At 43.7% G+C, this 25,300-nt stretch overlaps 1 protein-coding gene and 1 non-coding gene across 2 annotated transcripts in view; one reads left to right on the forward strand and one right to left on the reverse strand.

Annotated features, from left to right (window-relative positions):
- Window positions 1-25,300, reverse strand: part of LOC126094963 (acetylcholine receptor subunit alpha-L1) — a 713,068-nt gene that overhangs the window by 269,078 nt on the left and 418,690 nt on the right. The window lies entirely within an intron of this gene.
- Window positions 18,442-18,516, forward strand: Trnas-cga (transfer RNA serine (anticodon CGA)). The gene has a single exon. It is a non-coding gene; the product is annotated as a tRNA-Ser (tRNA).

Here is a 25,300-nt window from a genome sequence, read left to right on the forward strand (position 1 = left end):
ACCAAGTGCACATCTGCAGTCCTCGTACGCAATGAAATCTCAGCAATGCAGTACCGTAGCACGCCTCTAGAGGAACCGAAAGCAGATTACACATACCATTGATAACGTGTCGTATCGCGTGGTAACTGGTTTTCTGCTGTTGAAAGAAACCAACGCTACAACAGTCCATGCCTAATTAGTGAAAGTGTTCGGGAACAGTGTGGCATCATAAGACACAGTGTTTACGGCCCTCAGACGCTGCCTGTGTGGTACAACAAGTACACTATGTGAACAAAAGTATGCGGACACCTGCTTGAAAATTACTTGAAGTCCGTGGCACCCTACATCGGTAACGCTGGAATTCAATATGGTTTTGGCCCACCCTTAGCCTTGATGACAGCTTCCACTCTCGCAGGCATAGGATGAATCAGGTGCCGGAAAGTTTTTTGGGAAATGGCAGCCCATTCATCACGGAGTGCAGCACTGAGGAGAGGTATCGATGCCGGCAGGCGAGGCCTGGTACGAAGGCGGCGTTCCAAAACATCCCAAAGGTGTTCTATAGGATTCAGGTCATGACTCTGTGCAGGCCAGTCCATTACAATGGATGTAATTGTCGCGTAACCACTCCACCACAAGACGTGCATTATGAACATGTGCTCGATCGTGTTGAAAGATGCAATCGCGAACCCCAAATTGCTCTTCAACTATGGGAAGCAAGAAGTTGCTTAAAAGACTAATCTAGGCCTTTGCTGTGATAGTGCCACGCAAAACAACAAGGGGTGCAAGTCGCCTCTGTGAAAAACACGACCACACCATAACACCACCGCCTTCGAATTTTACTGTTGGCACTAAACACGTTCACCGGGTATCCGCCATACCCACACCATGCCATCGGATAGCCATATTGTGTGCCGTGATTCGTCAGTCCACACAACGTTTTTCCACTGTTCAGTCGTCGAATGTTTACGCGCCTTACACCAAGCGAAGCGTCGTTTGGCATTTATAGGCGTGATTTCTGGCTTATGAGCAGCCGCTCGACCATGAAATCTATGTTTTCTCTCCTCCCGCCTACCTTTAATGGTACTTGTAGTTGCTCCTGATGCAGTTTGGGACTCCTGTGTGATGGTCTGGATAGATGTCTGCCTATCACACATTACGACCCTCTACAACTGTCGGCGGTCTCTGTCGGCCTGTACGCTTTTGTGCTGTACGTGTCCCTTCACGTTTCCACTTCACTATCACATCGGAAACAGCGGGCCTAGGGATGATTAGGAGTGTGGAAATCTCGCGTACAGACTTAAGGTACAAGTGACCAAGTGACACCCAATCACCTGACCACGTTCGAAGTCCGTGAGTTCCGCGGAGCGCACCATTCTGCTCTCTCACGATGTCTAATGGCTACTGAGGTTGCTGATACGGAGTACCTGGCAGTAGGTGGCAGCACAAAGCACCTAACAAGAAAAAAGTATGTTCCTGGGGGTGTCTGGATACTTTTGTTCACATAGTTTATAAATGGCGAAGAACAAAGTGACATACATCTGTCTAAGAAGAACTGGGATTAACAACAGAAGTGAAAGCCCTGGTGCTTGGTGTCCGGTGTATCCCAATCGAGCAAATAGTGGGAGAAGTGGAAATTACCCAGGGATCAGTTCCCTAACCAAGGAGTAAGGTCACTGCCCACTGGTTTCAATTGCCCAGCCCGTTCTTGCATAAAAAAAGTAACTTTTCAAATGGCTCTGAGCACTATGGGACTTAACATCTATGGTCATCAGTCCCCTGGAACTTAGAACTACTTAAACCTAACCAACCTAAGGACATCACACAACACCCAGTCAACAACCGTTCTTGCACATGACACAGTCACACATGCAGCTTCTGTGGGCCGTTAGTGTTTTGCCAAACATTCCATGCCCCCCCCCCCCCACACATACACACGCACACGTCACACACAGACACATTCTTTTCACATGACACCCATTCACATCTCGTCATGACTCCAGTGACTACATCTCAGGCACTCGCCGCTTGGGGTCCAGCTTTCTCCTGGACCACTGGCGCTGTGAGTCGGCGAAGGTAGCGCCTCGCGGTGGACCCCGGCAGAGTTATCACCACACGACTTGTAATAGCTACAGTTATTGGTCTGTAAATCACGTAAATACCGATGTAATGTTGTTCAGTACACCGTTCTCAGTCACCAATAGAAAAATCTGCATTTACAGCCATTACATACACTACAGGGTTATTACAAATGATTGAAGCGATTTCACAGCTCTACAATAACTTCATTATTTGAGATATTTTCAAAATGCTTTGCACACACATACAAAAACTCAAAAAGTTATTTTAGGCATTCACAAATGTTCGATATGTGCCCCTTTAGAGATTCGGCAGACATCAAGCCGATAATCTAGTTCCTCCCACACTCGGCGCAGCATGTCCTAATCGATGAGTTCGAAAGCATCGTTGATGCGAGCTCGCAGTTCTGGCACGTTTCTTGGTAGAGGAGGTTTAAACACTGAATCTTTCACATAACCCCACAGAAAGAAATCGCATGGGGTTAAGTGGGGATAGCGTGGAGGCCATGACATGAATTGCTGATCGTGATCACCACGACCGATCCATCGGTTTTCCAATCTCCTGTTTAAGAAATGCCGAACATCATGATGGAAGTGCAGTGGAGCACCATCCTGTTGAAAGATGAAGTCGGCGCTGTCGGTCTCCAGTTGTGGCATGAGCCAATTTTCCGCGGGCTACGCGTGAAACTTGCCCGCACGCGTTCAACCGTTTCTTCGCTCACTGTAGGCCGACCCGTTGATTTCCCCTTACAGAGGGATCCAGAAGCTTTAAACTGCGCATACCATCGCCGAATGGTGTTAGCAGTTGGTGGATCTTTGTTGAACTTCGTCCTGAAGTGTCGTTGCACTGTTATGACTGACTGATGTGAGTGCATTTCAAGCACGACATACGCTTTCTCGGTTCCTCTCGTCATTTTGTCTCACTGCGCTCTCGAGCACTCTGGCGGCAGAAACCTGAAGTGCGGCTTCAGCCGAACGAAACTTTATGAGTTTTTCTACGTATCTGTAGTGTGTCGTGACCATATGTCAATGAATGGAGCTACAGTGAATTTATGAAATCGCTTCAATCATTTGTAATAGCCCTGTATAAGCCGGCGCTTGGACAGGACGAGTCACTCTGGCTTCGAGAGCCTCTCCTGGTCCAAACGGGAGCTATCCCATGCTATCCCATCAAACAGGTTGTCTCTAGAAGTCTATCGTTAGGGACAAAAGCCACAGTCAGAAGTCATCGTCAGTACTTCTTCCCGACTCTGACACTGGTTGTTATCTTAGAATGTTAGCCTCTGCAGCCGAATAATGTGTTCATCATTAGTCTGGGTGTCCGCCCCCGGTAGCTGAGTGGCCACCGCGACAGAATGTCAATCCTAAGGGCCCGGATTCGATTCCCGGCTGGGTCGGAGATTTTCTCCGCTCAGGGACTCGGTGTTGTGTTGTCCTAAACATCATCATTTCATCCCCATTGACGTGCAAGTCGCCGAAGTGGCGCCAAATCGAAAGACTTGCACCCGACGAACGATCTACCCAACGGGAGGCCCTTGTCACTCGACATTTACATTTACATTCGTCTGAGCTATCGTCCGTTTTAGCGAATGGCGCGCGGTCTGCCGACCTTGTTTTACTTTTTATCCGTAGTAGCAATATGGTGAAGGCCATTCAATTTTTCGATCGTGACCTCCGATTTTCTATGGCGTATTTTACAGATCTTTCTCCACGTCCCTGTTTTTAGCTGTCTTCTCTTCCGTCAGTTGGGATTGACATGTGACGTTTTTACTCCTCTTTCTGTATTCGTGCTTTACAGTTTTGACATGGCTGCGTATGACGCTAGCTGTTCTTAAACCCTAAAACAAAACAAGAAAAATCATTAGTGACGTTATTCTGAACCGAACGTCCACCTTTTCCGCCCAGACTCTTATTGTCATGTTATTAAACCTAACGTATAGCAGTCGTCAGACTCAGACTGCAGACCATGTAGTTAGCATCCAGCAAGTGCTCACCCCCAAATAAGTTCCAGCCATTGTTTATTTCCAAACAGAGCATTCCACCAGTGTTTTCTCTGTTAAATTCGTCGTCATCAAGTGGCCCTTGCACTTACTGTCACTCTGGCCTTATTGTGTTCCGAAGTTTTTTTGAGTATCTATGCCAGTAGCTTTACTCCTATTATGCTACTCCTGTTATTTATGCTTGGCCTGTGTTTACTACTATCGAAGTAGACGTTATTGTCAAATAAACTCCTTGTTACCGTTTACCTGAGTGCGACACAGCAGAGGCCATTAAATGCTGAGCTCAAGGTGAGGAACGGAAAAGATCGAGAAGGACCCACTCAAGTTTTGTCTTTATCTCTTCAGAAACAGTACGAGAACCTGAATCAGATTGTCAGCGCATACTGCTGAAGTGAAGTAACAGTTAGCAGACCATGCAACACTTGTACCCAGCGGATACGGTCGTCCAGAACATCCATGATGCCCTACTCCACCTGCAACGGCAGGGGAAGGAGGTTTCTTTCTGCTGGGTGCCGGGGCACGTGGGAATTAGGGGAAACGAACTGGCGGATGTGGCTGCCAAAGATGCATGTTCCCTCCCTCACGTTGTTGAATGTGCCGTCCGCCTCCATGCTGTTACCTCCCTTTTGCGTTTTCGTGTTATGCGTCAATGGGAAGAGGAGTGGCTGGCAGTCGGTGAAAATAAGCTGCGTCTGGTCAAAGCCACCACGCGGCCATGGCGTACGTCCTACCAGTCATGCAGGCGGGATGAGGTGCTCCCCACTCGCCTCCGCATCGGGCACAGTCCCTTAACGCACGGTTTTTTACTCCGGCGGGAGGACCCCCCAATCTGCAGTGCTTGTGGCGTCCAGATTACGGTCCGCCACATTTTACTTGACTGTCCTTTATTCTCTGACCAGAGGGCGGTGGTTTCCTTGCCACCGGATTTGCCCTCTATTTTGCAAGACGACGCAACGGCTGTGGTTAAGGTCTTACGGTTTTGTGTCCTGTCCAATTTGTTGCCTCGGATTTTAGGGAGAGGATTTTAATGTGCTGCTGGGTGACTGGCTCGCCCAGGCTGTAGGTAAGAGGTCCGCCAGTCACGATTACCTACTTGTTTCACTTCGATTTCTGTTCTCTTTTCCTTGTGTTTCCTTTCCTCTTTTAGTGCGTTTCTTCTCCTCTCGTTTTGCCTCTGTATGTGAGGATTTGGAACTGCGTCAGGTCTGTGTCTTTTAGCCGTTCTCCTTGTTCGGTGTCTGTCTTCGTACCTTCACTGCATGTGTTCCTGTTTCTATGCGTTTGGGCGCTGATGACCACGCTGTTTAGCGCCCGAAAACCTCAAACCACACCCACACACAGTGCAGCGCAAACATTCACCCAGTCGTGTTCCGCGTCTACTTCAGGGTTAAGTTCTTCGTGCTGGCGATCCGTGGGAGAGGGCAGTGGGACGGGGAGGTAGTGGGGGCAGCGATTCCGAGAATGCAGCGGGGCTGCGCGGCTACTGCCGGCGCCGGCGAGTCCCGGCCGGTAACAGGGAATTTCCGGGTCTCAGCGGCAGCATCGATCAGCCGTTAACACCGCGCCGAAGCTGCCATCCGATAGCCCCCTAGTGCTCCTGGACGCTCGGAGAATAGATGAGTGCCCTGCTCAGGAGAGAAGGGCGTTTGTGTGAAAGACGACTCGGCGGAACACGATCAGGGCAGTTGCAGCTGAGCTTTAGCTTTGGGGTGGGGGGTGGGGGGGGGGGGGATAGGAAATACCCAAAAGCTCACCGAACGAAATGGCGCAGTGGAAACGGCACTGTGAAACATCATATCATACGTAAAACAGTTTTCCATTAACATATACATACGTTAGCCAATAGATGGATTTACAGTTGACTGGCACAAGTACCAGATGGTTCTAATGAAAATACAGGGCTATTAAAAATGACTAAAGCGATTTAATAAATTCACTGTAGCTCCATTCATTGACATATGGTCACGACACACTACAGATACGTAGAAAAACTCATAAAGTTTTGTTCGGCTGAAGCCGCACTTCAGGTTTCTGCCGCCAGAGCACTCGAGAGCGCAGTGAGACAAAATAGCGACAGGAGCCGAGAAAGCGTATGTCGTGCTTGAAATGCACTCACATCAGTCACTCATAACAGTGCAATGACACTTCAGGACGAAGTTCAACAAAGATCCACCAACTGCTAACTCCATTCGGCGATGGTATGCGCAGTTTAAAGCTTCTGGATGCGTCTGTAAGGGGAAATCAACGGGTCGGCCTGCAGTGAGAGAAGAAACGGTTGAACACGTGCGGGCAAGTTTCACGCGTAGCCCGCGGAAGTCGACGAATAAATTGGCTCATGCCACAACTCGAGACCGACAGCGCCGACTTCATCTTTCAACAGGATGGTGCTCCACCGCACTTCCATCATGATGTTCGGCATTTCTTAAACAGGAGATTGGAAAACCGATGGATCGGTCGTGGTGGAGATCATGATCAGCAATTCATGTCATGGCCTCCATGCTCTCCCGACTTAACCCGACTTTCTGTGGGGTTATGTAAAAGATTCAGTGTTTAAATCTCCTCTAACAAGAAACGTGCCAGAACTGCGAGCTCGCATCAACGATGCTTTCGAACTCATTGATGGGGACATGCTGCGCCGAGTGTGGGAGGAACTTGATTGTCGGCTTGATGTCTGCCGAATCACTAAAGGGGCACATATCGAACATTTGTGAATGCCTAAAAAAACCTTTTTGAGTTTTTGTATGTGTGTGCAAAGCATTGTGAAAATATCTCAAATAATAAAGTTATTGTAGAGCTGTGAAATCGCTTCAATCATTTGTAATAACCCTGTATAGCTGTTCATAAAAGTCGAGTGTGTGCTATAATTATCGTATGGCAGCGAAACGTGGTATATATTCAGATACATTAAAGTGGATCCAATTTACAATGGAAAAAAAGTTAGTCGCAATTTTGGCCACCAGGTGCAAATCTGGCGCTGTGAATATAAGAAACATGTATAGAAATATTTCCATACATGATCGATTAGGAACATGACATGGCAAACAACTGAGAAACGCATAGGGTTGAGTTCATTACTGACCACCACTTACACATTTACTTTTTTTTTTTTCAATATAAGCCCCAAAGACGTCGAAGACATGCCGTACAGCACCAGATTTGCACCTGGTGGTCAAAATTAGAACTAATATTTTTCCAGCATGAATCGGTTAGCATTAACACACTAGAATATCGACCAAGTTTCGTTGCCGTACGATAGTTACAGCCCACACTGGATATCCAGGAGTAGCTTCACCGTAACTCTAACAACGCGGCAGTTAGTGAGTCGTCTTAGTAAAGACAACGAAACAAATACAGAAATACATGCCCTTCTCGCAGCAGCCAAAAATAAAGTTGTTGGTTGTATCAATATATGACGCAAATTTCACTTAGCATTAAATTCAGCAGGCCGGTGTGTCCGTGCGGTTCTAGGCGCTTCAGTCTGGAACCGCGTGACCGCTACGGTAGCAGGTTCGAATCCTGCCTCGGGCATGGATGTGTGTGATGTCCTTCGGTTAGTTAGGTTTAAGTAGTTCTAAGCTCTAGGGGACTGATGACCACAGATGTTAAGTCCCATAGCGCTCAGAGCCATTTGAACCATTAACTTCAAAATACGTTTCTGTCCGTCAACTACGGCACTAGTGATAATATACAGACATGAGACCTTAATATTTACGCCGTCCACTGTGGCCGAGCGGTTCTAGGCGCTTCAGTCCGGAACCGCGATGCTGCTACGGTCGCAGGTTCGAATCCCGCCTCGTCATGGATGTATGTGATGTCCTTAGGTAAAGTAGTTCTAAGTCTAGGGGCTGATGACCTCAGATGTTAAGTCCTATAGTGTTTTGAATCATTTGTACCTTAATATTTAGTAAGAAATATTAAGAAAAACTGTTAAAATTCGAAAGGAAAACACTTGGGAATATTTTTGGACCTGTAATTGATGAAAATAGTGTGGAATGCTGGATAGTAAAAAAGTGAAAAACTACCGGAGCTGTACAAATACCATAACATTGTTGGAGTGCTAAAGAAGAGAAGGCTGAGCTGGGCTGGTCACTTAGGAAGAACGTTACACACTAGACCACCTGCAGTAAAATTCTGCAGGCTGGTATGCAGAACGAGAAGAAGAAGATGCGCGAGAATGAGGTGGAGTGACAACATCTGGGAGGACAGACACAGGATGAACATCAACCCCAGACGGACCAACAGAGCGCTCGTCATAGGGAAACGGAAGAAGCGCGTAGAGCAGGAGTGTGGTTGACTATGCACTTGCCATATGTAACATAAACGATCATATAGCGGAACATGTTCTGTGGTTGAAAGATATTTGATTAGAAGCTGCTCCATGAGATCTAAAAGCCACATCCGAAAATCTTCTGTGGGGCAGTCATATAGTTTTGCCATCTACAAAAATACAAATTTATCTGCCGGTAATAATTACACCGTGTGTCGCCAAGTACCGGTACATGTCTGCAGTCCTAGTACAGACAAAAATGCCAGTATTGCGGTACCGTAGAAAGCCACTAGAGGGGCAGAAACCAAATGACGTATTCCATTGGTAGTGTGTACTATCGCATGAAACTTGGTTTTCTACTGAAGAAGGAAGAGTAGAAACCTTTGAAATGTGGTTCTACAGACGAATGGTGAAGACGGGTAGATCACATAACTAATGAGGAGGCAATGACTAGAATTGGGGACAAAAAGAAATTTGTGGCACAACCCTTTTAAAAGAACGGATCGGTTGAGAACACATTCTGAGACATCAATGGATCATCAGTTCAGTATTGGAGAGAAGTGTAGAGCGTAAAATTCGTAGAGGGAGACCAAGAGATGAATACAGTAAGCAGATTCAGAAGGACGCAAGTTGCAGTCATTCTTAGACGAAGAGGCTTGCACAGGTTGGAGTGGCATGGAGAGCTGCATCAAACCAGTCTTCGGACTGAAGAAAACAAAGGCAATAACAGATGAAAGTACAAAAACCTGAAACAATTGATGCTCAATTACTGGAAGTGTACGGCAACAGTGTGACGTCATATGACGTAGTGGCTAGCTGGCGAAGACACTGCCAGGTGTGAGCAAACAAGTGTAAATTACGAACAACGTAGTGATAAACCGTTCGTCTGTGAAGAACCGAGATTAGCAAGGAAAGTCGAGGGCAAGGTGCTCCAATCCCTACGTATTCCAATAGAGGAAATTTTGGAAGAAATGGTCACTAATGGATCGGTTTGCTAACACGACGACAGAAGTCGCCGCCCAAAGTTTCCACGTCCCAGTTCATTCTGCACATGAAACTGTCACTCCTGCTGCTTCTGTGAGCTGTAAGTGTTTTGCCTGACTCTCCCTGTCTCCCCCTCCCCCACCCCACACAGACACCTCACACAAAGACGCATTCCCTTCACATGACAGCCAGTCACGTTTTCCTCTTACCTCTAATGAAGACAGGAATCACTGTTTGTTGGTCATTTTCCGAAGGAGGACGAGATAGTTGAACCACCAAGGTCTCCAGCAAATCATCGATTGCTGGGAAAATCGTGTCGCAAGGGAGTGTACATATGTAGAAAAAAACCAATGTTGCAGGGTCGAAAGCTGATTTCTTTGGGGTAGTCACCAATACATTCACGAAATAACAGAATGTTACGAAATACGAAATAAGCAATTAAATGGTGTATGAGCTAGAGTATAAATACTACTGATTGTGCTGTCACCATATATTTTTGAACGCTATTAAAGTAATTAGCGAATATTGCCAAATTTGTCAATGTACCACTAAAAACATTAGACAGTGATATTATAAATTTTTCTGACCACCCTTTTTTGGAAGACGTAGTGCTGTTTCACCGAAGAAATTAAAGAAAAGCGTTGGCGTTGTAAATTTCCAAACTTTATTTGATATTTGGGGAATAAAAGGATGACAATATATTACCCTAAATATTTTCATATCCAACTTCCGCAGAAGTTTCCCGCGTCCATAGAATAAAGCCTTTTAAGATGAGTGCGAACTGCGCTGTCGTTAACAGTGTTCTACTGCTTGATGTTTTCAATTGTGCAGTTGTATTTAACCTGCGACATGGCTGAAGCTATCTCCCCAGTATCTGATTAATTTGAATTTAAAAATGGCTGGTAGGTTTGAAAAAATTTAATGGTGGACATTTACAAGTAAAACAAGACTGAAAATATTATTGCTGAAGCTTTGGAGTTGTTCTCTATATTAATGTATCGATGACTTAGAATTTTCAATATCAAGCGCGTTGTAGCCACCTTACAGAAAACAGAAAAATGAAGCTGATTTTTCGGCAACATTTTGGATTCTTTGCAACATCAAGAAGATAGCATTTATATTTGCAGCTGCAGACACAGCTCTATGCATTTCTAAACTGACTGAGCAAAGTTTATTCTGTTGCTAATAGGTCAATACAGCTCCATTTAAAGTAATTATTGGAGTTCTTCAGAATAAAATCCATGTCTTGTGAGAATAATGCCGTCGAAATTCCAATTTTCATACTTTTGACCATATCAAAATCTTTATGTAAGAGAGTAAATGTATTGTTCTTCCCATAAGGAGATAACTGACAGGTAACAAAAAACATTCAGATCAATGTTCTGAACATTTTATCTACTAATCGCAGTCACTCTATGACTAAATTGCGCTCTACTTACGCGCATGATTGGTTGGGTGGTCTGGGGGAGGAAATGAAACAGCGAGGTCATCGGTCCCCTTACGCGCATGACTAAATTCATGTATACATATTATATTATGTCATATGTACGATTTTTCTTCGTGGCTTCGATTGCATTCACAACTGATACAACATTTTCCAGTTCGAAATATTTCAAACGTACTCCTACACGAATTAATCAAAAATTGTGTTCAATAAATGTATAGCACGCAAATCAGTATGGAATATATCTAAGCTGTAAGTCAGAACTAGACTGCATGACAGTCAGTGTTGGTACGACCCCACTCTAGCTGCTAACCGTACCTAACCTCTCTAAAAAGTCTTCGGCTGATCATTTTACCCGACTGCTCCATCATATTTTGTATCTTATGTAGTGTTACTTTATTTTGTTATCCTGGGTACACAGTTTAAGTCTCATGATAGTCTTTTATGACAGTGTATAACAGTGTATAACGTCCACAGTATTGGGCTTTTAATTCATAATTGTAGCAGATCGTATTATAAGAGTCAAAATTGTTATAATTGGCGGCAGTCGATCCGGAACTGGTTGCTTACGACGTAAAACTGCAATCTACAGACACGATGTCTACGTCATGCAATGCTCGTTAGATCAAAAACTGGCAAAGAATGGTTTTGATCGTGGAAACAGGTGAAGACTTAACTCTTAAAGCAGGTACAGAGATCGGAGAAAGGTCAAAGGAGTTAGCTGATATTCTGGAAGGCAAGGTAACTCCACAAGCGACGCAGGTACGTGTAACCTAGGCATCTAGTAGTGAAAAGCTGGGAGTGGACCCTATTACGAGATTCAAGAAAAGACTTTCAGACATGTCATCAGTAATTACAGCCAACTGTAGCTAGTGTACGAGAGGAAATTAATAATGTAGCCAAGTACTCTTAAGTAAAGGATTTTGATGCTAAAAACGTAAAGAAGTTGTGAGAAACAAAATTTCCGCAATCAAAGAGGCACTGCAGGAACACCTGCGAAGAGAAGTCATATTTACTTGTCTGATCAGGTAGCTGAAACTACTCGTAAGTTCCAGGTGGAACGTGCTTTTTTTTAAAAAAAGAAAGAAAGAAAGGAAAGCTCTGTAAAAGAGAAGAAGATTCCTTGTGGGGAGAAAATAAAAATGTTGAAAGGCAGCACAGATCAGAAATTGCGGAGCGATTCCGGATACATGGGTATATTTACAGTATCAACGACACTATAGAGTCATACTGTGGGAGAGCAAAATTTCGTACACTAGAATTCAAAAGGGGTAGGTACTTTTATCCAAAAAAAAAAAATGGTCCAAATGGCTCTGAGCACTATGGGACTCAACTGCTGTGGTCATAAGTCCCCTAGAACTTAGAACTACTGAAACCTAACTAACCTAAGGACATCACACACATCCATGCCCGAGGCAGGATTCGAACCTGCGACCGCAGCGGTCGTGCGGTGCCAGACTGTAGCGCCTTTAACCGCTCGGCCACTCCGGCCGGCCGTACTTTTATCCTAAGGATGTTATGTCATTAAAGGAGACGAACAGCGCCTGATACTTACTGATACGAGAGAGTTCACTGTTTGGGTACGAAATGGATAGATATACAGGGTGAGTCACCTAACGTTACCACTGGATATATTTCGTAAACCACATCAAATACTGACGAATCGATTCCACAGACCGAACGTGAGGAGAAGGGCTAGTGTAATTGGTTAATACAAACCATAAAAAATGCACGGAAGTATGTTTCTTAACACAAACCTACGTTTTTTTTAAAATGGAACCCCTTTAGTTTTGTTAGCACATCTGAACATATAAACAAATACGTAATCAGTGCCGTTTGTTGCATTGTAAAATGTTAATTACATCCGGAGATATTGTTACCTAAAGTTGACGCTTGAGCACCACTCCTCCGCTGTTCGATCGTGTGTATCGGCGAGCACCGAATTACGTAGGGATCCAAAGGGAACGGTGATGAACCTTAGGTACAGAAGAGACTGGAACAGCACATCACGTCCACATGCTAACACCTTTTTATTGGTCTTTTTCACTGACGCACATGTACATTACCATGAGGGGTGAGGTACACGTACACACGTGGTTTCCGTTTTCAATTACGAAGTGGAATAGAGTGTGTCCCACTGGAAACGCATCGACGTATGTGGTATCAGCATGATGGTGCACCTGCAAATTCCGCAATTAACACTAGGCTGACCCTTGACAGGATGTTCGACGGGCGTTTCATAGGACGTGGAGGACGCATAAATTGGCCAGCCCGTTCTCCTGACCTTACACCTCTGGACTTCTTTCTGTGGGGTACGTTAAAGGAGAATGTGTACCGTGATGTGCCTACAACCCCAGAGGGTATGAAACAACGTATTGTGGCAGCCTGCGACGACATTACACTAGATGTACCGCGGCGTGTACGACATTCATTACGCCAGAGATTGCAATTGTATGCAGCAAATGATGGCCACCACATTGAACATCTATTGGCCTGACATGTCGGGACACACTCTTTTCCACTCCATAATTGAAAACGGAAACCACTTGTGTACGTGTACCTCACCCCACATGGTAATATACATGTGCGTCAGTGAAAAAGACCAATAAAAAGGTGTTAGCATGTGGACGAAATGTGCTGTTCCAGTCTCTTCTGTACCTAAGGTCCATCACCGTTCCCTTTGGATCCCTACATAATTCGGTGCTCTCCGATACACACGATCGAACAGCGGAGGAGTGGTACTCAAGCGTCAACTTTAGGTTACAATATCTCCGGATGTAATTAACATTTTACAATGCAACAAACGGCACTGATTATGTATTTGTTTATATGTTCAAATGTGCTAACAAAACTAACGGGGTTCCATTTAAAAAAAACGTAGGTTTGTGTTAAAAAACATAATTCCGTGCATTTTTTTGTGGTTTGTATTAACCAATTACACTAGCCCCTCTCCTCACGTTCAGTCTGTGGAATCGATTCGTCAGTATTTGATGTGGTTTACGAAATATATCCAGCGGTAATGTTAGGTGACTCACCCTGTATACTCGTTTCGATTGGCAAATTTGAACAAGTATTGTTTGTGTGGTATTCAGTTGAATGTAGTCAAGGAGTTTGGAGGAGCCCATACTGTAGCAACAAATCACAGAAATAAGATCAAAAAGCTGCCATAAAGTTAATTTTAAATGACGAATTTAACTTTGAAAATGTGTGAAAAAGCCATTCAGGATGATTAAAAAGATTATATGCGGGGTATTTGAAGCATAAAATTACGTTAGCTGGGCTGATTTTAAAGAACACTGGCCAGTTCAGGCTGGAGGAAAACGATGTTGCAGAGGCGTGCGAATCGAATCAGTAGCATGCAATGAATTCGTGGGAAATGTGAATGAGTTGGATGTGTTTTGTGAGGGATGAGGAGGCGAAACTATAAATAGAATATTGGCAAAGGATCAAAATTGGTTTAATCGAACATGCATATGGTATTATCGGGGTTCAGATTCGTGCCACGCCATGTTAGGTTTCTGTGTTTTTTCTCAATAGATTAAGGGAGAGGCTACAATATTTCCCCCTATAGATGTCGCATCCGGTTTTCTTCCTCATCCTGTCCTATTCGAGTATCACCTTCATCTTCATTGACCTTAGCATCGACAGGGTGTTAAATCCTGCACTTTATTCCTTGCAGTCTAACCAAAAATCGTCACAGAGTTCTCAACTTCAGCTGATTTACAGGGGTCCTCCTTAACGATTTGCTATGGTCTGCATGTATCAACAACGGAAACTTACGACAAAAATCTGGTCTTTCGCTCTAGAAAAGAAAGTAATACTAATCTTTGCAGACGACTGACAGAGATTATTCACGCAGGGTAGAATGATGACTGTACGCAGCAAGAGTGACTGAAACCTTGCAGACTTCCGGACTGGAGGTAGAGGAAATTTTGAAATGTATAATCCTGGATGATGGCTGGAGGGGGACTGTAAACAGGTCTGCTTTTCAGCAGGGTTAGAGACGGGACTGTAGCATCTTTCGAGGGATTACTGTTTTACCAGCCATGGCACGATTATACTGTTTAGTCTAAATCAGGGAGGATACAGGCTGAGACATTCATGCTTAGATGCCATGTGTAATCCCCACATGCCGAAATGAGTTAAAGTTCCAAATATTTGACGTTTAGCATAAAAGCAGGGATGGCTAGAGGACAAATGTAAGGATGTAGAGGCTTGTCTCACTAGGGGTAAGATAGATACTGCCTACAGGAAAATTAAAGAGACCTTTGGAGAGAAGAGAACCACTTGTATGAATATCAAGAGCTCAGATGGCAACCCAATTCTAAGCAAAGAAGGGAAGGCAGAAAGGTGGAAGGAGTATATAGAGGGTTTATACAAGGGCGATGTACTTGAGGACAATATTATGGAAATGGAAGAGGATGTAGATGAAGACGAAATGGGAGATAAGATACTGCGTGAAGAGTTTGACAGAGCACTGAAAGACCTGAGTCGAAACAAGGCCCCGGGAGTAGACAACATTCCATTTGAACTACTGATGGCCTCGGGAGAGCCAGTCATGACAAAACTCTACCATCTAGTGAGCACGATGTATGAGACAGGCGAAATACCCTCAGACTTCAAGAAGAATATAATAATTCCAATCCCAAAGAAAGCAGGTGTTGACAGATGTGAAAATTACCGAACTATCAGTTTAATAAGTCACAGCTGCAAAATACTAACGCGAATTCTTTACAGACGAATGGAAAAACTGGTAGAAGCCGACCTCGGGGAAGATCAGTTTGGATTCCGTAGAAATGTTGGAACACGTGAGGCAATACTGACATTACGACTTATCTTAGAAGAAAGATTAAGAAAAGGCAAACCTACGTTTCTAGCATTTGTAGACTTAGAGAAAGCTTTTGACAATGTTAACTGGAATACTCTCTTTCAAATTCTGAAGGTGGCAGGGGTAAAATACAGGGAGCGAAAGGCTATTTACAGTTTGTACAGAAACCAGATGGCAGTTATAAGAGTCGAGGGGCATGAAAGGGAAGCAGTGGTTGGGAAAGGAGTAAGACAGGGTTGTAGCCTCTCCCCGATGCTATTCAATCTGTATATTGAGCAAGCAGTAAAGGAAACAAAAGAAAAATTCGGAGTAGGTATTAAAATTCATGGAGGAGAAGTAAAAACTTTGAGGTTCGCCGATGACATTGTAATTCTGTCAGAGACAGCAAAGGACTTGGAAGAGCAGTTGAACGGAATGGACAGTGTCTTGAAAGGAGGATATAAGATGAACATCAACAAAAGCAAAACGAGGATAATTGAATGTAGTCAAATTAAGTCGGGTGATGCTGAGGGAATTAGATTAGGAAATGAGACACTTAAAGTAGTAAAGGAGTTTTGCTATTTAGGGAGTAAAATAACCGATGATGGTCGAAGTAGAGAGGATATAAAATGTAGACTGGCAATGGCAAGGAAAGCGTTTCTCAAGAAGAGGAATTTGTTAACATCGAGTATAGATTTAAGTGTCAGGAAGTCGTTTCTGAAAGTATTTGTATGGAGTGTAGCCATGTATGGAAGTGAAACATGGACGATAACTAGTTTGGACAAGAAGAGAATAGAAGCTTTCGAAATGTGGTGCTACAGAAGAATGCTGAAGATAAGGTGGGTAGATCACGTAACTAATGAGGAGGTATTGAATAGGATTGGGGAGAAGAGAAGTTTGTGGCACAACTTGACTAGAAGAAGGGATCGGTTGGTAGGACATGTTTTGAGGCATCAAGGGATCACAAATTTAGCATTGGAGGGCAGTGTGGAGGGTAAAAATCGTAGAGGGAGACCAAGAGATGAATACACTAAGCAGATTCAGAAGGATGTAGGTTGCAGTAGATACTGGGAGATGAAGAAGCTTGCACAGGATAGAGTAGCATGGAGAGCTGCATCAAACCAGTCTCACGACTGAAGACCACAACAACAACAGCATAAAAACTCCTTTATGGTTGAAGGTGCTATTTCCTAAATATGTTGGTTTTCTTAGTTTCGAATTATTCACCCACAGGCTAATGTAAACATCAAATAGAAACTTGCCGCTAAGAATTCAAATTATCAATCACCAGATATTTATAGTCCGGGTATATTTGCGCTTCGTTTTAAAATGAATTAAATTTTCAGTCTCATTGTTTATGACGTTATATCTCTTCAAATATGTGTCGTACAATGACATAACTTTGCTCGTAAATTCAGTGTTAATATCTCCAAAATGTGCAGCCATTACAGTTAACAGCAAAGAAGAAATAAATTAAGATGTCATGCTCATTGCTGAAAGTTTTGCTGCATATCAGTGAAAATGTAGTAAGCGATAATCTCACTTCTTTTCATTATTGGGTGTATGACGTCAGTGAGAAAAAGTTTCGAACAGTGAAGGAATTATGGGTAAAGTTTGATGGAGGTAGTTAAGTGCTCTCATTCACATACTGGATGAATACAGTATGGCTACTTTTCACGTGGTGTGCTATGCTGCCGCATGAAATATAAACAGTTTCTAACTTTGATATACCATTCTATGGTAGTAAATCATACACTGAGGGAAAACCGGACAAGAACAGTATAGAAGCGTTTAAGATGTAGTGCTGCAAAGACATTGAAAATTAGGTGGGGGAAAAGGAATGTGGAGGATCTCCACAGAATTGGCAAGGAAAAGTGCATACGGAAAGCACTGTCAATAAAAAGAGACAGGATGATAAGACGTGTGTTAAGACATCAGGGAATGATCTCCATGGTACACGAGGTAGCTGTAGAGGATAAGAACTGTAGTGGGAGGTACAGAATGGATTACATTCAACAAATAATTGAGCCTGTAGGGTGGAAGTGCTACACTGAGATGAAAGGTATGCAACAAGACTGAAATACGCGACTGCCGAATCGAACTTCGTAGCAGTCGGCGAAAATGTGACAACATCCACTATCAACATTCTGCTCAATACTCGCAATATTTCTAGAATGATATTTTCACTCTGCAGTGGAGTGTGCGCTGATATGAAACTTCCTGGCAGATTAAAACTGTGTGGCGGACCAAGACTCGAACTCGGGACCTTTGCCTTTCGCGGGCAAGTTCTCTGCCAACATTTTTTTGTTTTTTTTTGTTTTTAATCTCATTTTGTTCGCTGCCTCTGTTCGTGGCGGACGTCGTAAGACATCCGTTTAAGTTCGTTGATGATCGATTAACTCAGTTTTTTTTTATTATTACAGAGGGCACGCAACCCTCTGACCTAACACGCTGAGCTAGCATGCCGGCGGACCAACTGAGCTACCCAAGCACGACTCACGCCCCGTCCTCACAGCTTTACTTCTGCGAGTATCGCATCTCCTACCTTCTAAACTTTACAGAAGCTCTCCTGCGAACCCTGCAGAACTAGCACTCCTGAAAGAAAGGATATTACGGAGACATGGCTCAGCCACAGCCTTGGGGGATGTTTCCAGAATGAGATGTTCACTCTGCAGCGGAGTGTGCGCTGATAAGAAACTTCCTGGCAGAGTGAAAATCTCATTCTGGAAACATCCCCCGCGCTGTGGCTAAGCCATGTCTCCGCAATATCCTTTCTTTCAGGAGTGCTAGTTCTGCAGGGGTTCGCAGGAGAGCTTCTATAAAGTTTGGAAGGTAGGAGATGAGACACTGGCTGAAGTACAGATGTGAGGACGGGGCGTGAGTCGTGCTTGGGTAGCTCAGTTGGTAGAGCACTTGCCCGCGAAAGGCAAAGGTCCCGAGTTCGAGTCTCGGTCTGGCATACAGTTTTAATCTGCCAGGAATTTTCATACTCGCAATATTAATTGTCATGCTGTCGATCTTGTTCGACTTGTCAGTAGCATTAAATGGTCCATAAAGGTATTCCAGAGCACTGTCATTCTCTGTCGTGTATCTGATAACTAACAAAAAATTCTTTTGGTTTGCGAAGCCATCTGAAATCAGTGCCCACCACGTGTTTATTGGTGGGTTTCTACGCTTGCCCGATTTACACGTGTGAGTTTGTGGCAAAATGAGAAAATGAGGTTAATGAAGAAAACTGCGAAGTAAGCGATTTGTAGACAACAGGCATCACCTTGAGTGAGTAGAGCAGGGTGGCGCCCGACTCTAGAACCGACTTTTCATTAACAAACCAAATTACAAAACTAACTTCAGACTTTTATCGTACATCTTTAAGACTGTATTGTGTATTTAGTACAAAATTGCACCTAGAGTACACTAGACAACATGGACGAAAGACCTTCACGGAGCGGGAGGGCGAATAGCGGGAGGTCTGTACGCCACCATCTTCAACCTACAACAAAATTACATAATCTCCTTGCAAAGTGACGATATTGTCTAAAGCAGTACGTGGGAATATTTACAAAGTGATTTTAAGAAAATGGCGACACTCTGAAATGAACGTAAATGTTTGAGACAAAAAAATTCATTATAAAACGTGCACCCAAAAATCGAACTTAAAATATATCCCAAAATGCTGGATGCTACAGAGGGAAAAACGCCAACTCACAAGATGCAAAGAGATATATGTAACTGCATGCATATTTCATGAGTTATTGCTCTCACCATGCTGAAAAAAGTCATTTTGATAAAAAAAGGGTGCTTAAAGTTTCAAATTGTATTTCAGTATTGGAACTGAACAAACCTTTAGTCGACAGTACCAGCGCCTTACAGGTGGCGTTTCTTTCCACCGGTGCCGAAACACTCTCGTTTCGATGAAAAATACATTGATAAACTGGCCTTCGCTTACCAACAACCGAACCGTATTTGCGCAATTAGGATTGCTTTTCGTGCCTTTTCTATACGTATAAATATGTTTGTCATTTTCAAGCACTCACTTTTCACTTCGTACTAAAAAACATAATAAAGAAGCAAGCGTAATTACAAGTTATGCAGACATGGGACAAGCAAGTGCTAACAGACTGTTTACTATTAACGAACCACGTTACGAGGATAAATATTTTTGAGAGCAGTATTTTAGCTGATGCCGGCCGTGGTGGTCGTGCGGCTCTAGGCGCTGCAGTCCGAAACCGCGGGACTGCTACGGTCGCAGGTTCGAATCCTGCCTCGGGGATGGATGTGTGTGATGTCCTTAGGTTAGTTAGGTTTAAGTAGTTCTAAGTTCTAGGGGACTGATGACCTAAGATGTTACGTCCCATAGTGCTCAGAGCCATTTGAACCATTTTTTTAGCTGATTCTAATGTGCCCTTTGATAATATCCGAAAGTAACAAATCCCTTTTCCATCGGTAACTATTGTAGTGTTACATCGGATGCATTCGAGTGCTCTGACACTAATATGGCGGGTGTCCCACGGATAATTACAGACTTTAACAAAAAAATTTGGAGAGTATTGGATCAGTTGTTCAGAAAACACAAAATGCCTTTGCTAGTTTGCCATAACACAGCAGGACTTTTATCTGTTGTGAACATTAAAACAAGAGGCTGCTGAGATAAAAGAATAAACCTACCATTTTGTGCCTTGTTTTGTATTAATATTTGTTCCCAGTATCTTTTCTACTTTTTCGGAAACCTTCATACCAGGCGTTTTACAGTTCCTATTAGGGGTTTTAGAGAGGACCTAGTAGATAACGTTTTGATAAGCAATTCGTGTCTGGTGATGTACCTTCTGGATGTGAAGTAAGTTTGAAGACCGGATCACTTCCAAATCTCTCGCTTCACGGTACACACACGGACGTGACTGGGCCTTGACTTGTACAGTCTACTGGAGTTGCTCCATGTAGTGACCCTGCTGCACGTTGCACAAGGCGTATCTGTGACGCATGCTTCCACAGACACGGTCCACGAACGTGGTTCGCGTCCGTGAAGTACAACGGGCAGCTCTCCTAGTACCGGACGTACCAGTTTCTCGCAGACGTTGTTTTAGTGGGATGAAAATGGTCCGTGTTGGATGAGGCCCCCGGGGAAACTTCTTCGATGCACTCGATGTGCATCTGTATCATTAAGTACCGGGCCATGAAGTGGGAAATTTGAAAGTGATCCTATCCTCGAACTCATTTTACATCCAGGCAGCACATGTGTGCAAGGGTTCCTTATCGAAACCTTATCCAGTAAGTCCTCTCTACAACCCATAGAACACTCTAAAACGAATTATAAAAGTCCTTGTAAAACGATCAATCAAAAAGTTTTCCCTTGAGGGCGCTGCCGAAGCGTGTATGCAGATCACTGCGATTTGCAGGCTCTGGCATGCAGGTATGGAATTTGTGTGTCATTCATATCTTTCTGATGTGAACTATGGCAAAGTTATTATCAAACGCATCGTCTGCCGAAGAAAAACACTGGCAGACAACTATTAGAGACTGAAGAATGTGCATGGGGCAGCATGTCAGTCGAAAACCATTGCACGAAGTTTACTGGCTGCCAAAGTGGAATAACGACACGCCATTTTCAGACTGCTAAGTGCTTCTTCATCGGAAACTCTCTCCTCTCATAATCTGCGTGAATAAAGGTGTAATTAATAAATGTAAGAATCTTCTGCTGAACTGGCGTGTGCGAGGTGTTATTGTTTCCACCTGTCCTACGTAAGCATGTTCCCTGATTTCTCAATCGCTTTCTGTAATTCAAATGACTAAACTCAAAAGAAATTTGTCGTTAAATAATTTTCGAAGTAATATACAGGGTGGTCCATCTCAAGTTTCCGATGAGATTATCTCGAAAACTATACATCGGCTGAAAATAGAGGGTAAGACAAGTTCTTAAGCTCTGAGAGGGGGACATCAAATGATACTACACATGACCTCCAGCCCCCACCCCCTTGGTTGTGGCGCGGAGCAACTTTTAACTCTTAAGTGCAAACGCCAATTTTTTATTGCAGATTCGGATTCTCCATAAAAAAAGTAATCAAGTTTTGTCTGAAATATTTTCTTAAATCATTGACAGATGGCGCTGAAATCAAGAAATACGTAAAATTGGGGAAGAACTCTGATTTATTTAGAATTATCCGCGAAAGACGCAGCAAATCAATAAAAAATGCGCACTAATTCTTTCGATAACGCCAAATTAAGCTATTTCTGTACAAAATGTACTGTATCCTATTTTTAGCGTTACCCAGGAATAACGACATGGGCGTAGTAGAGACATGTTCCCATGAGGTGCTTCATTAGTGTGAGTCCCCTTGCCTCTCACATGTTCGGATGCTTCATTAGTGTGAGTCCTCTTGCCTCTCACATTTTGGGGTGCTTAATAAATGACATTAGCCACGAAGAAATTGTTCAAAATTAGCCCCATTTCCTTCAATGGATAAAGTCAATCGTCTGCGAAAGTTGTCCACAGTTTTCAGCAGCACATCCCGTGGTATGGCTAAACACGCTCTTCAAATGCGTTGCTCTACATCGTTTCGGTTTGTGGGCTGTATGTCAAAACAATATTTTTTAAATAACCCCACAAGAAAATATCAGGAGATGTTAGGTCTGGTGAACGTGGAGGCCACTGAATTGGTCCACCACGTCCTATCCACCGACCAGGGTACCGTAAATTTAAAACGTTCGCACATTTTTAGCATAATGGGGAGCTGCTCCGTCCTGTTGGAACCACATTCGTTGCCTAGTTTCTAAATCAACATCTTCCATTCGCTTCAACAAATCATCGCGGAGAAATTGTAAATAAGATTCACCAGTAACATTTCGGTCAAAGAAATACGGTCCTATCAAGTAACCGTTTAAAATTCCACACCAGACCATTAAAGACCATTTGTGTTGATTGTCAACGGGTCTGTGCCCATGTGGATTGTCAGGTGACCAATAATGACAATCTTGATGATTCGTTTTTGAATGTGGCTTCATCGGTGAACAGCCGGCCGTTGTGGCCGAGCGGTTCTGAGCGCTTCAGTCCGGAACCGTGCTGCTGCTACGGTCGCAGGTTCGAATCCTGCCTCAGGCATGGATGTGTGTGATGTCCTTAGGTTAGTTAGGTTTAAGTAATTTTAGAGGACTGATGAGCTCAGATGTTAAGTCCTATAGTTCTTAGAGAAATTTGAACCAATTTTTTAGCAGTGTGGAGGTAAAATAAGGTTGTCGCATGGGTTATTATGCGAGTTAGAGTGGACCACTCAATAATAACAGTAGGTAAAATACTATATTTGCACCGCCACAGAGCTTTAAATGTAATTGATACCTGTAGATTGGAGTCTGTTCACATCTTTGAACCCATCATGCTGTAGGAATCCAAACCTAATACCGAAATTAGATCACTTTTTTTGGCGAATACCACTAATAATGTCACTGTAAGCGTGACTAACGTTCAGTGAATTTTGGTCATATTCGTATTTTCTACAGCGTACGATGGTGTCTTTAATCACAGCAGTCGTGAGTTGTAGGTACCTTCTACATCTTTAAAATTTTTGGTCAGAGTCTGATTTAACTTGAAAAGGCATTATTATGTCGTTACGTAAATTTTACGTGAACACTGGCATTTCTCATAATATTAATATTAGAGAGGAACCTGCTTCGTTACAAGGCCTGCAAAAAGGCATCGACGACTCTCGAAAAAATGAAATACCGTATAGAACTACGAGTCTGTTCTTCAGTGACTTCAGGTAAAATTCATATAGTCACACTGTCCATCTGGAATCGTACACACATCAAAAAAGTTCTGCATCACCCTGGTTCCCAGAACTCTTGAAGATAGACGTAGACTGTGGATAATGCAACAGAGACACAGTCCCTTTCACTGTTAAGAGATGCCACTAAACTCGCTCAAAGACGTAAACAACCATGCATGAGCAGCGCCTATTAGACCCAGTGGGCCCGACAGCCGATCAGTTCCAGTCATTCCACCAGGAAGGAGATACACGGCTCGTGTAGTCTGTAGTTCAACCGTGCCTAGACGGTCAATACCGCGGTTCCATCGCGTCCGCGTTGTTACTTTGTGCCAGGAAGGGCTCTCAAAAAGGGAAGTGTCCAGGCGTATCGGAGTGAACTAAAGCGACGTTGTTTGGACATGGAGGAGACACAGAGAGACAGGAACTGTCGATGACATGCCTCGCTCAGGCCGCCCATGGAAGGTGCCGTAACAGCTGTACGATACGTGAATGCCATCTTCCAACCGATAGTGCAACCATATCGGCAGCACATTGGCGAGGCACTCGTCTTCACGGACGATAATTCCCGCCCCCATCGTGCACATCTGGTGAATTACTTTCTTCAGGATAACAAAATCGCTCGACATGAGTTGCGAGCATGTTCTCCATACATGAACCGTATTGAACATGCCTGGGGTAGACTGAAACAGGCTGTTTATGGACGACGTGACCCACCAACGACTCTGAGGGATCTACGCCGAATAGCCCTAGAGGAGTGGGACAATCTGGACCAACAGTGCCTTGATGAACTTGTGGATAGTATGCCACGACGAACACAGGCATGCATCAATGCAGGAGGAAGTGCTACTGGGTATTAGAGGTAACGGTGTGTACGGCAATCTGGATCACCACCTCTGAAGGTCTCGCTGTATGGTTGTACAACATGTAATGTGTGCTTTTCATGAGCTACAAAAAGGGCGGCGAAGCTGGAGACGGATATATTAAGCACTTGACAATACTGTCACAATAACAAACTGACGAATGGTACCCAAGTTACGTCTTTGTTTGGATTTCAGAGATTAAGACTGGAGTTTGTAAGAGCTCTCCTCCCAACGGTGGGATATAATAGTGAGTTGTGGCGCAGAAAACTTTCTATTCTTTGATCAAGTTGCACACATGTCACGCAACTGAATTGTGCTTCAAAAAATCTTTCAGTACTCCGAACTCTGTTATAATGTAAATAAAAACTAAAGACCACGGTAGTATTTTTAATTCGAAGACTACGAAAGTAAAAAATTACAACTTTACTTCAGAAATTAGCACCTCGGTCTGTTTATAAGGAGCGGCCGTGGTCCAAGGGTAGAGCCACCGTATAAACTTTGCGTAAAAATCATCAGCTAAAGAAGTCAACCTCACTCTGCCAACATCATTGTCAAAGATGGTGGAGGAACGGACAGAGGTTCAGGCACTGTGTTGCCCTTGCGATCCGAAGTTGCCCATAAAGTCGTAAGAATCAATAATGATCAACGGCTTGAGGATGCAAAAGGCAATGGAAACCATTGCATTAAAGACACACAAAGTGTATCCCCAAGACGTGTGGCCAGTAATTGAAAAAAGTGTCATGATGATCTCTCCAGTGGCAAAATATTCCGGAATAATCACCCATTCGGATTTCTGGGAGGGGACTGCCAAGACCATGAGAAAAAGTTTGCTTAACCAAAGAAAGGATGACGCTCTGTCGGGTCGATACATGGAATGTGGGAAGTATGAACGTGGTAGGGAAGCTATAAAATATGAAAAGAGAAACGCTAACGCTCAATCTAGATGTAGTGGGGGTCAGTGTAGTGAAATGGAAAGAAGATAAGGATTTTTCCTCAGATGAGTGTAGGGTAATATCAACAACATAGAAAATGGTATAACGGGAGCAGGATTCGTTACAGCTAACAGTTCAGTGATAGGTTTGTTCTCATCAGAATCGACAGCAAACCAACACCGACAACGATAGTTCATA

This window comes from Schistocerca cancellata, chromosome 8 (assembly GCF_023864275.1).
Source record: "Schistocerca cancellata isolate TAMUIC-IGC-003103 chromosome 8, iqSchCanc2.1, whole genome shotgun sequence".
In the NCBI taxonomy this organism is placed as follows: domain Eukaryota; kingdom Metazoa; phylum Arthropoda; class Insecta; order Orthoptera; family Acrididae; genus Schistocerca; species Schistocerca cancellata.